At 34.6% G+C, this 12,447-nt stretch overlaps 1 protein-coding gene across 3 annotated transcripts in view; it reads right to left on the bottom strand.

The window, feature by feature from the left end:
- The window catches only part of CDH10 (cadherin 10), a 99,681-nt gene extending 88,581 nt beyond the window's left edge, over nt 1-11,100 (bottom strand). For 2 of the 3 annotated variants that reach the window (XM_010400171.3, XM_039549246.1), the window contains exon 1: nt 10,638-11,011. The gene's annotated coding sequence lies outside the window, so the exon portion shown is untranslated. The other variant, XM_010400172.2, reaches the window with a different exon arrangement.
- Between the last annotated feature and the right edge of the window lie 1,347 nt (nt 11,101-12,447).

Below are 12,447 nucleotides of genomic sequence, written 5' to 3'. Positions count from 1 at the left end.
TCTAGATAATCCTAATCAGAGAAATCACACAATCTCTAACCATCCAAAATGAATGCTTCAGCTGTTGATTGACTTATCATAGTACACTGAACTTATCACAGTGCTACCTCAGCTAGTGATTGCTTATTAAAAGTCACATTCTAGCGACTAACATTTTAATATTTATCATATAATTGCTAGAAAAGATATCTTGAATTTTTATCCTCCTAATATTTTTATTTTCTGTACAAATAAGAAAGCATATACTACTCAGGCAGTATTGGTCATGTGTACAGAAAGAAATGATCATATAATGATCAAATGATCAAATAATCTGACATTAAAAGAAAAGATGAGATCTTAAAACAGTGTTCTAATTTTGTACTAATTTTGATTGATAGTATTTACTCCTTCAGCTGGGAGGATATTATAATAACTCACAAAGTAATAATCTGACACTGATTTTCAATCACTACAGCATATTTGAATGTTATTTGAACAAGACTATAATAATTATTATTTTTGTAAAAAAATAATAAAAACATCTTTACTTTTGAAAGAATGAGGACCCCCACCTTAAGTAAAAGCAGGATTGTCATCTTGATTCTCTTTCCTGCTCTTTACAGAGAATAGTATATTTGCATCTAGAAACTTTCATCAGACTGGAAGCTAGAGATAAGTAAGCAAATATGGATTATCACACAGAAAACTCCTTCAGAAATTAAGAATGTGATCTATACTGATTGCAGATACCTACAAGCATTATCTTTAAATATAAAGGTATTAAGCTAGTATTCATTTAGCACAACCAAAACCACTCATTTTGCTGAATTTCAATGAAAATACCAGGAAAATATACAGCATTCCTGTGCTGTTCTTGGTCTTTTTTTGGATGCAGGCTGGTATGAATTTTCCCAAGCCAAAACAAGAAAATAAAATGAAAAACAAGAATGCTATCACAGACCCTGGCTTTCTCTTAAACGTTACAGGATGCTGAAGTGAATATTGCCTTGAGCTAGCTAAATATTAAAGTATTCTACAGAGATGTAATGCACTACTACAATAAAAATATGTTCACAAATGCCTTGAACCAGTTAAGTATGCTACAGAGAACTAACACAGCAGACTAAAAATCTATTTCTATGTGGTAATGACAGTCAATTTCTGTGAGATTTCTCCAATCAATACTCATAGGCTCTTCAAAAGGAAAAAACCCAAAAAACAAAGATGGTTTTGTCCTATGCCTGAATTGGTTTGTTATTTTACAGTCACTATTAAAATTCATACATACATATATATCTCTAAAGCAAGGTATATTGTTGGTAGGCTTAGAAAATATGTGCTGGAAAAGACTACGTCTTTGTTTCATATAATTATCCTCTTGCCACGAGATGGCACCAAAAGATTAAAAATATCTGCATTCCTAAGGTTCCCATCTGAACAAACTTTTCAGGGAATTGCACAAGAAATGTCTTCATTATTCGACTTTCAATTTTGTTAGCAAGTTATGAATATCATTCTGCTTACTTTGACAAACTACTGAAATGAAGAGACTTACCACAGAGTTAATGGAGAAAAATATTGTTATGCTACAGCTTAAGTTTCCTACAAATTGCAAAGAGCAAGCTGTGGACATTTAGAATTATATATTTCTGCTATTGGACAGGGAAGTAAAAATATATCCAGTATATTAATAAAAACTGAAAAGACATAAGAAAAAATAACTCCAAAACCATCAACAATGTATATATAGTTTCCCCTGAGGAAAATTTGTGAAACTTCAACAACATATGAATTATGAATTATTTCTTCACTCAATTTTCCCTCCCAACCGCAATTTAAAAAAATAAAAAAAAAAAAGTTTATCTCAAATTTAGTGAGCTCTTAAAAAAGCTGTGTGGTATATAATGTGAAAACTGAAGAAACTCTATTTCTAGCTTGTAGGATATCATATTGTCAGATGAATGCTTTTCTATTCCCATGGCAAAACCTCATCCCTTATGAAGAGTATTACTCTCTGACATGAACAGCTTGGAGTGGATAACTGCATAAAACCAAACCAAAACCAAACCCCATAGCCCATGTAGGACAAAAAAACTCAAACCATAATCACTTCACTGGCAATTATTTTATGTAGCACATTTATCTATTAAAATTCCAGAAAAAGAACCATTAAAAAATGGTTCATAACCTCTGACCAGAAAGAAACCAAGCATCTCAGAAAATAAAACTACTAATTCCACAGCAAATTACAAGTCCCTATAGCTTTTTCCTTTAAAGAAAAATGTTAAGATTATAAAAGAAATATGTTTGTGTCAGTATTCTCCTGATCTTCATCATCAGTATTTCTGATTGTACAGAAACATATTAAGCTACCTTCAAACATTTTTTCTGCGCATCACTTCATTTTAGCTCATATATTTTAAAGCACTAATGGATTACTCTTCAAAAGTCAGTGCTTGATTAAACATTAGAATCATTGAGATGAATTCCATTTACTTAGATAGAACTGAATACTTTAAAGTTTTTTTTTCCTGTCATCATGCCATTATGACATCACATTTTTTCATTTTATTTTCCTCATAACTAATATCCCAGTTTTAATGCGCTAAAATGTTAACTAAATAGCTTCTAAACTTGTCCAGGAATTAGTTCTTTAGTGCTGGAATATCACGATTTACTTTTTTTTTCTGCTTCTTTTTTTTTTTCCGCTTCTTTTTTTTTTTTTTGTGAAAAGAAGGATTTTTATATACTAGAAGCAGAAATGGACTCCGACCTGCATGCACAGAGTAACAAGGAACCAGTCACATCACTAAAATGACCCAATGGTCATGGATACCTCTAAGGGAAAACTGCCTGGGTGCTTTCCCAGAGATTCAGCTGGAACCGTTTAACTGGCAGCTGTGGGGCTGATCCACCTAGGCCGCTTTTATCCCATTAGACCTGACTTTCACAGCCTGTCCAAGTGGCAAAACAACCTCAAACCCCACATACACAAGCACTTACTGGTTGGATCTTGATGGCTGCAGCTATGGAGAATGGAATGTACAGAACCTGAAATTTAACAAGAACTTGCTGCTCTGTTAACATAGAGGTTTTGGTCCTGTAATTTAGAAGGCTGAACTACTTTGAGCTTTACCACTGGTTGTAACTCAGCTAAGTGGTTGTTGTTTAAAAGCTCATTTGTAAGTTGTAAGTTCTGTTCTGAAGCACAATATAGCAAATGCATTTAAACCCTTGAAACCAGAGAAATGTATTTATACTGGTATTTAAAAAAAAAATCCCTTCTGATTTCATAGCTTAAATAACTGGTTTCTCCTTCATTATCGTAAAATTTTAGGCTACCTATCTAGAATATCTCAAGCCTAGTGACCTTTTTTAGTCGCATTATAAATTCTTCAATTCTCTAGAAGATTTATATTCATCAAAACTTTAATGGGATTATTACTATAATGCACTATGTCTTAGTTCTTTTTCCTTTTCTATTTCCTGTTATCCTGAACTCAAATAAAAAACTAGAGGAAACCAACGACAATTAGGATATATTCACAAATAGCACACGTTTCAGAGTGATTCAGATGCCTTGCTAATCAAGGATAGAAAGAAGAAATGTATGATTTTGTCTTAATTTTCCATCCTGTACGTATATTCCACACACTGTGCTTAAATTTTAGAGATGACATCAGTTTATTCTGGTCATCAGAATGATTAAAGACTATCTAAATAATATAAACGAATAAACATAGAATATATTTTCCACCTTAAGAAAGGTTTTCTCAAATTAATCAAATGGATCAGGGTATTATTTGGTTTGAAACCACTTAATAAGGGAAATTTTAAGGAATAGAATAAGCAATTTTATCATAGAGTACCACTAGAGAGGAAAATCCATCTATCTCTATCTGTTTACGTGCCATTCAGTTGTGACTACCAGAAAAAAAAGTAGCCCCAGTAACACATAACGCAATTGCTTTTAACTTCTTAATCAGAAACTTAATAAAATCCCCCCAAGTAATGGAGAGAACCAAATGTATCTAATATGCCTGGAACTCTGTTCACCCATTTTAATCAAGATGCCAGCTTCAGTGCTATCTTCACCATGAGCACGATACTCTTACTCAAGGGAAAGAGCACATCTCAGCATGCTAATGTCAGAAAAAACCTTTGTCCAACAGAGGGGAAAACAATCACACTTCCCTAAAACGGTTCTCACGATAGTGTTTTACATCCCACTCTTTTATTGACTCTAGAAATTTCTGCCAAAAGCCTGTGGAAACTGTCCCTAAGAGAAACAGAATTAGAAGACAAAAATGCTATTTAAAACTTGGCCATGGGAAGTGGGAAGCAGTAGTATATTTAGGGAACTTGGGTGTAATATGCTTAAGCAGATCTTATAATATATTTCATGTCATAATGAAATGTCTTACTTCTGCAATCTCAGAAGCAAGGAAATTTTTTTGATTTGGCTGCAAAGTAATTAGGTGTACCCCATTAACTCATTCATAAATTGAGGTCTACATTATTACTTACCACTTAGTACTATTCTGATTAACAGTGCTTTTACTTTTTAGCAGAAAGTCATGAGAGCAGGCTAGTAGCTCTGCATAGCTTACATCACAGAATCAAAATTACAATGCATGAAAAAATAATACAGCATGCAACAGTATTGACATGTAAAAACCTTCTCCCTACTAAATGAAATTAAAAAAAAATAAGAGATATCTGTAGCCATAATGAAAATATGATCTATAGCATGATGTACACTTTTTGTAAAAGAGTATTTGCATAATTTGTTATTCAAATTTATTCTTACAGGTGGAAAGGAAGTAAGAACTGAAATGTTGTCATTCTCTTGCTTCAATTCATCGTGTTTGCGGAGTTTTTGTTTTAAACACATTATGTTGGGTTTTTTCTTTCTATTCTTTCCACTTTTCTTGGGTTTTGTTTTGCATTTACTTCTAAAAACTGAAAGTCCAGATAATCTTCTGAATAATCTCAACATTTAAAAAGAAACAAGCAAACAAGCACCCATTAGCTTAAGAATTAAATCTTATCCATCTAATTAGCACATATAAACTTATGGTAAGTGTATAACTTATAATTTTCATGATGTAGAGAATCAATGACGTTTTATCATAGAGTTATAGAAAGGGCAGGGTTCTAGGGGACCTGAAAGATCTTCAACATTGTGTACTTCCAACCCCCTCCTACCATGGGCAGCGATGCCATCCACTAGTGTGGATAGGATATCCACAGCTCCACTGGACAACTTGTTCTAGTGCCTCACTACTCCATGAGCAAAGAATTTCTTCCTAATGTCTAACCTAAATGTCCACTTTTAACTAATTTTCTGGTGACACAGAGATAAAATGGATGTGCATTTATGGGTCCCAGTTCCATGCACCATGGAAAAGGCATCAGGCAAATGGCAGGTCACTACTTCTAAGAGAAAGGAATTTATACATTTATGGGATAAATTTTCTTGGAATTCTGAGAAGCAGAAGAAACTTAACCGTCCTCCCCCTATTGGCAATATTACCTCCAAATAATCACACATACTTTGGGTTCTTCTATCTTTTCTCGTTCTTGTTTAAAAACTCATAGATTTACTCCAAGTATTTTGCTTTTTGTGTAAGATATGAAATGTTCAAAACTCTCTTGATTCCAGTGGAAGTAAGAATTGGCTGTGAGAGCAACTAATGACAGAATGCGCAGCATGTAAGTGTCCTAGACACAGGTATATCTCTGTTTTACTTGTGCTTGCTATTAGGAGAGCATAACAATTAAAAGGATAATTTTTGCATACATTAAACAGATGGAAATATTTGAACTACTGACGTGTGGTAGACACATGCATGCAATAAAAAGTTCAGTTATATATTTATTTGATATTATTTTGGGGAAGAAAAATTAACAGTCCTCTAGGACACCTCATTTTGAGTCTTGCTAACAGTGCTGCAAATTACATTGGTATACATTCTTCTTATACAAAGAATGTGGGCATTATAGTATTGCAAAGTTCATGAGGATTTGCACTCATCTTTAAGGATCATGATCTGGTCTGGATAAGTGGTGGTATGTCATGTTCTTTATGTTGTAATGCAAAGCAGTGCAATAGGCTGATACGATAAACCCAATCTGTAATGTGGTAGGTGATGGAACATTAACAGTAAAATCATAAAACATACATGTACATACATTCATATATATCATACCATATACAGTTCTTCATGAGGTAATATTTGGAGAGAGTTTTTTGGTTTTCTTGGAAAACAGAAGAACACAGTTGTAGCTTTTGAGAAACAGAATTCTGGAAATATCTACTTTCAATTAATTTTTGAATCATTACCTTTACATAAAAACACATAAATGTTCTCTTCATTACATGATTCCCTACTGTTTTAAATATGGTTCAACTTTCACTTTGAGTTACAACTAAGAGATGCCAAAATAAAGTTACAAATATAAACATCATGTGAAGAATGATGTACATGTGGGAATAATATTAAAAAGGACACTTCCCATGTTACTTTTCATTATATCAAATTAACTTCCTAGATCTTTTTATTTCCCTGATGCAGCCTGTTAGTACATGGTACACACTTCCAGATAGCAGACTTGAGTTTATATCCCAGAGCAGATGCCCTGTGACAAGCTGGGAAGTACCTCTGAGATGATACTAGAGCTTTATGCCTCCTGCTGGACACACTTCTTTACCAAAAAAATGATAAATATTAGCCATTTCATGTAAGTTAATAAAGGCAAGAAACAATATTGGGACTTGCAGAAAAAGTCAAGTAATAAAAGGCTTGATATAAAAGTGAAATTAAGAAAGAAACTTTACAGTATTCTGCTTGCTAGAATGCAAGCCCTGTTTAAGATCAAGGTTGTCCCTGTTTTACCTCTACTGTAGACACACACACATTTGAGGTAATTGTCTCTGACATTTAATTATCAGGAAGACTGCATGTAAAAAGAAAGGTGTATAAGGGTTCAACTGGTAAATATTTGCCAGACTGCCCACATATGAAAAAATAGGCTGATAGGCCAGTAGAGGGAACATAAAAGCTCTATAGCCTTTGGTTGGGTGGTGTTCTGGCTTCCCACCAGATGAAAACAGAGCAAAGAAAAAAAGAGTGTTCAGGTTCTATTGAGTTCTTTTTTTTTTCTGTGTGCAGTAATGCAGCCTGGTAATTATAATACACACAGCTCCCAGAGAAGACTTTTTTTCTGTTGCTCTATTGTAGAGTCATTAACCCACAGAAACAGGCATGTTAGGGAAGTCACCATGCCAAGGATTCAAAGCTGAAGAGATGTAAATCCAGGGAGCAAAAAGCAAGCCACTTTTATTACAGGAGTTCCTCTTGGCCTAAAGAGAGATTTGGAGGACATTTAGCGCTCAGAATACCATTGCTTCTTCTTTTCTTTCTTTTTGCTTTTAAGTTTTTCCAGAAGTTGGACAGTAGAGGAATTATGGGGTTTTTTTCTCAAAAAGCAAGAGTTCACATTAGTAGATTTGAAGGTGCAGGATGTGCAGCATGTGTGTTTTTTTAATCACCCAATGTTTCAGTGAACTGTGCCTTTATTTAGAGCTTTCATTGATAGTTATATACTATTCAGAGCAAATGAAAGTGTGCTATGGCATGGCATCCTTACAGGGATTGAAGTCACCCTTCATAATATTTTCAGGCATATTTAAACTGCTCATAAGAAGATGATTTTTATTTTTCTAATTTCAATTTTCCTCCTTTACAATAAATGATGTATCAAATAGTATGTTAGTAGAAAGCCCATAGCAAATTCAATGGTAATACAGAATAAATATTCATGTGGTTCACTGAAGTCACTCACAAAATGTTCCTTACACCCTTATATTCTGCCCAAACAATCAGGGTTTTTCTTCCATTTCTGTCAGTCACATAATTAATAATAATGTCAAAGAATGAACAGCAGGTTTTTTTAAATCTATGAAGGACATACTGTGAAGTCCAGTTAAAACACCCTGGTTTTCACAAACATGATTTCAGGCGATAATGAATGAATTTAAAATAATATTATCATAGCCCCATATTCACCCCATTACTACTATTCAACAGTAGTTCAGTCTTAATTTGACCCCTTTTACCAGTGCTGCAACCTAGTGGTATGATAGGGTATAAAATTATACTCCTTTTCAATCAGCCTGTAAATATGGTTAGCAGACCTAAAAACTAAGTCAGCTCCACAGAATTATCCAGATGAGACAGGCTCTATTTCATTCATTTCATTTCTTTCCTTGGGAAATCATGCTGAGATCAGGAAATTACACTCTCAGAATCAGAGTGTACTATCTTCAAATTAACCTTTTCTGACTTTTACATTTAATTATTTAATAAGGAAAAAAACTTACATTACTTAGCTGAAATTTATATACTGCTTTGCTTGTCTATATGTGTATTTTATGAATCTCTCTCTAAATTTAATTAATCATATGCTCATTCGCCTTCACATATAACATTATTTTGCTGCATTTTTCAACTACCGCTAAGCACAAAAAGAACAGTAGCCACAGTGTCTACTGTGAGCACATTTCAGTATTTCATCATTCTTCACGGATCCTTTGTCTATTGAGAACATGCAAGTGTGAAGTTTTAGTGTATCTATACTCATTTATTCAAATGCAAAGCCGGAAAGATAATTTAGGAATATATAAGATTCTACATACAGTCTTTCTAAGATGTATTTTGCTATTTTCTTTTCCACAAAATGTTTAAAGTATTATAAATATAAATGGTTGGCAAGGCAAGTAGCCAAGACATATTTTCCAATGCTATCCAAAGTAACAAAAAAAATCAAATAATCAGAATCAGTTTTCCACTTAAATATATGCATTATAATCAACACTCTTCAGACATTTCAGTGTTCCTATTTAAGAGTATAAAATTGTCTTGACACCACACATAAAAAACCACAGACATAAATCTGAATTAAAATTAACAGAAACTGCTACAGAAATGACTACCTCTTCATTCAAACTTTTAGGTAACAAAGTATATAAAAATATGAGAAGACTCCCTCAGGCCCAAACCAGATTAAGAGTTCATAATCCGAGAAGTATTCCTCTCTTGACATAAGTCCATAGGGACTCTAAATAGCTGGTTTTCAACTCTTGAGGAAGATAAGCTGTCTTTCCTTCTTGCTTTCCTTAGTTCCCTAAGTTCCTTCTTTCATTTCCTCCTCTAAAGGAGCACAGACTGTTATTACATTCAAAAAGTAAGCAATTAATATAAAACTTTGTGTAGCTGTAAAAATCTCAATAAATCCTAGTACCAGGCTCAGAATATTCCTAGTAAATGGCATATGTGAAAAGGATTTAGAGATTCAGAAGTGTGTTCCAGTCTCCCACTCTCTGCTTTTCCCATCCAGTAATATCACCATGTAAATTTAAAGCCTACTACCTTTAAAAGAAGGGAAAAAAAAAAAAAAAAAAAAAAAAAAAAAGACACTATTTTTTCAGATCTGCTTCCTCACAGTGTGCACATACTCACACACTCACATATGCATCTGCACATACATGCACAACAAGTTGTATAATTAAAAAAATACCTTCAAAGCAACAGGAGTGATGTTGGGATAATACAGAGGCTTTTACTGGAATGAAAGACGAAGATTATAGGCAACAGCTCCATTTGTGTGGAAGCAACAGAGATGATAGGTCCGTTTTAAAATGCTGGCTGCTATTTGTCACTGATTGCACGTGTAGATGCATTCTCCTAAGCTGAAGGGCTGTTAGGTTTTTACAGCTGCAACTAGTATCATGTACAGTATGAGCCTGTTGGAGATTTCTTATGCAGCTGACAATGCCATCAATAGTTAGTAGTTGGGAGCATGGATTTAGATTTGTATTGTTCTGCATTAATTTAACACCACATCAAATATGGATTTTATTGCAGCAGTGACAATAAATGCTCACACAGGTGCGGACTAAATTTTTCCTCCCTCCACCTTTTCCCTTCTGCCCCCTGGTTTCCCCTTCTCCCTCCACTCCCCCTTTACTGAAATGTCCAACCAGGTAATTTTTTCCCCATTTGTGTGCATATAGCTCTGTACAGATATTTGAAATATTGCCTGTATCCACTCTGCTATCCCTCTCCACAGGGATTTCCTTCATAAGAAGCATTTTCTGTGAGTGTGGATAATTATTCTGAAATTCAATCCAGGGCAGAACAAATAACAGTGAAAGCTGCAACAGACTTGCACAGGTATACAGAAAGTGAGGGCACATATGTGTATGTTTCATGCTATGTTCATAACTGTTACACTATGAAACATCGTGCTTTTTTCAATTCAATTAGAATTGTTCCCCCTATGCTGAATTTGCAAGAACTGAATACAGATGGAAACTGCTGCTCAAAGGAGAGCCTGCTTACTATGAGAAAAAAAAATATAAAATGCTTAGTGTTTCAATCTTGAATGCACATGATGATATCGGTTTACTTCGAGGAGAAAATGCACAGCAGTTATTTCCTATCCCTTGTCTCATTACTCCTGACACATATTTCGAAAATTCAAAAAGTTGTATACAGTAGAACAAATATACAAATTGCATTAAACAACATACTGCTCTAATATTGTAATTTTAATAATATCAACAGAAAGAAAAGAAGAAAGGTTCCTACCTTTTATTCTGCTGAGAAAGTGGTGTCCACCCCAACCAAACTGAAAAACGAGCTATTAGAGTCCTTTTTTGGTCAGTTTTCCCCTGTTATTTTTTAAGACTGATCCTACTTGGATCTAACTCAGGCTTTTTCTCTCAGCATCACTTAACTCTGGACAGTCCGGAACCAAAGCGAAGGGGGAGCTCTCCCTCCGACTGGCTGTCATTCAGAGCTTCTGATTTGGGAAAAAAAAAAAAAAAAAAAAAAAAAAAAGACCAGACGCACCACCACACACACACACCCGCAGCGTGCACAGACACTCACACACACACACACCTCTCACTCTCCCTCCTCGGAGGGGAGCGGGAGAGAGGCGCTGCTGCTGGAGCCGCAGCACTTACCCTGGGAAGGTTGGAGCCCGGGGAAGTGCAGGCTTCCCGAATACACAGTGATTTGCAAGTGAATGCGGTGGGAGGGTACAGCAAACGGAAAGCTTTTTTTGTGAAAGCCTGTCGCCCTCCCTTCGCTGCCAGAATGGTTCTCTGGTTTTGAAGTCTAAGCCTCATCTGCTTAGCCTGTAGTAATAATGAATACTGAAAACACCTCCACTTTTTGTGGAGTGTTTTTCTTCATTAAATGTAACCACTTTATTGTATCACCAGTGGTCTTACAGCAGTGCTTATAAAAGATACATATATATTTAAAAATGTCATGCTGCCAAGTTAAGGGAAAATCTTTGAGGGCTGAGATGAAAACATAGAGTAATTATTTTCTTCATTGAACTGCTTTTTCTATTAGATTAATAACATTTTTCCTCACACCTCATTATTTTGCCTTATTGTTAATACAAAACAAGACAGGTTCATATAAAATGATGTATTTTTACATTTCCAGAGGTTCTAAAAAAAAAAATTCAGCACCACTACTAACTCCCCATTAATATTTTTCCCCAGTTGATACTTGTGATGCCTGCTTTTATTTTAGTCACTGTATTTGGACTTCACATTTTGCAATGTGTTTCTTTTCATCAAGTTAATCTGTGTTGGTTTCATGTTTCTAATACAGCAAATTGGACTTAGCACAATCCTCCTTGGATCGTATCAAGTTCAATCCTTTCATTTTGATACTGTAGAGGGTTATGTGTACATTAGTTAGAAGCAATTTAACAAATAGTCACATAAGATTAAACCAATGGATGTCAGTATTGCTCCATCTAAGAACTGTCATAAGAGACTTTCTCTGGTTGCAAAAAACTCTTCAAAAAAAAAAAAAGGGGAAGCCAGATTTCCTTAAAACAGGAGCTGAAAAATGTATTTGGGAGTGATGAAGAAAGTAACAATGAAAATTATTTCATTATTAGTAAATCTAATACAGAAATATGTAGATCACTGGGTATTGTTAGGCTGCTCACTGTTAACTATTCTGCTTGTTTTTAGCTGCTGTCAGGAGAAATGACAAAAAAAAAAAAAAAAGCAAGATCCTTACCACGACTGGTATCATTTCCTAATGCAACCACCTGCTGTTGCTTCCCCTTATTTGTAATCATCAGTAGGAACAGAAATGACCCATCACCTAAGCACAACCTTTTTGCTGATGAGCAAGTCAGCACTTAAGTAACATGCTATACTAGCATGTGAAGACATCATCTGGAGATAGAAACAAGTAAAGCACCAAAATGCCAAGTATTGGGGGAAGATGGAATCTCTTTTCACTGTCATATATGAAATTATTTTGTTTTGAAAAATTCATTACACTGACAGATTTTCAATCTTCAAGAAAAACAAATTCATTTACTTTCGTTGTACTTGGGCTCATAAATACACAGTGCCAT

The sequence above is a fragment of the Corvus cornix genome, chromosome 2 (genome assembly GCF_000738735.6).
Source record: "Corvus cornix cornix isolate S_Up_H32 chromosome 2, ASM73873v5, whole genome shotgun sequence".
In the NCBI taxonomy this organism is placed as follows: Eukaryota; Metazoa; Chordata; class Aves; order Passeriformes; family Corvidae; genus Corvus; species Corvus cornix.
The sequence above is the reverse complement of the archived record's forward strand: the minus strand, read 5'-3'. Positions and strand labels throughout refer to the sequence as shown.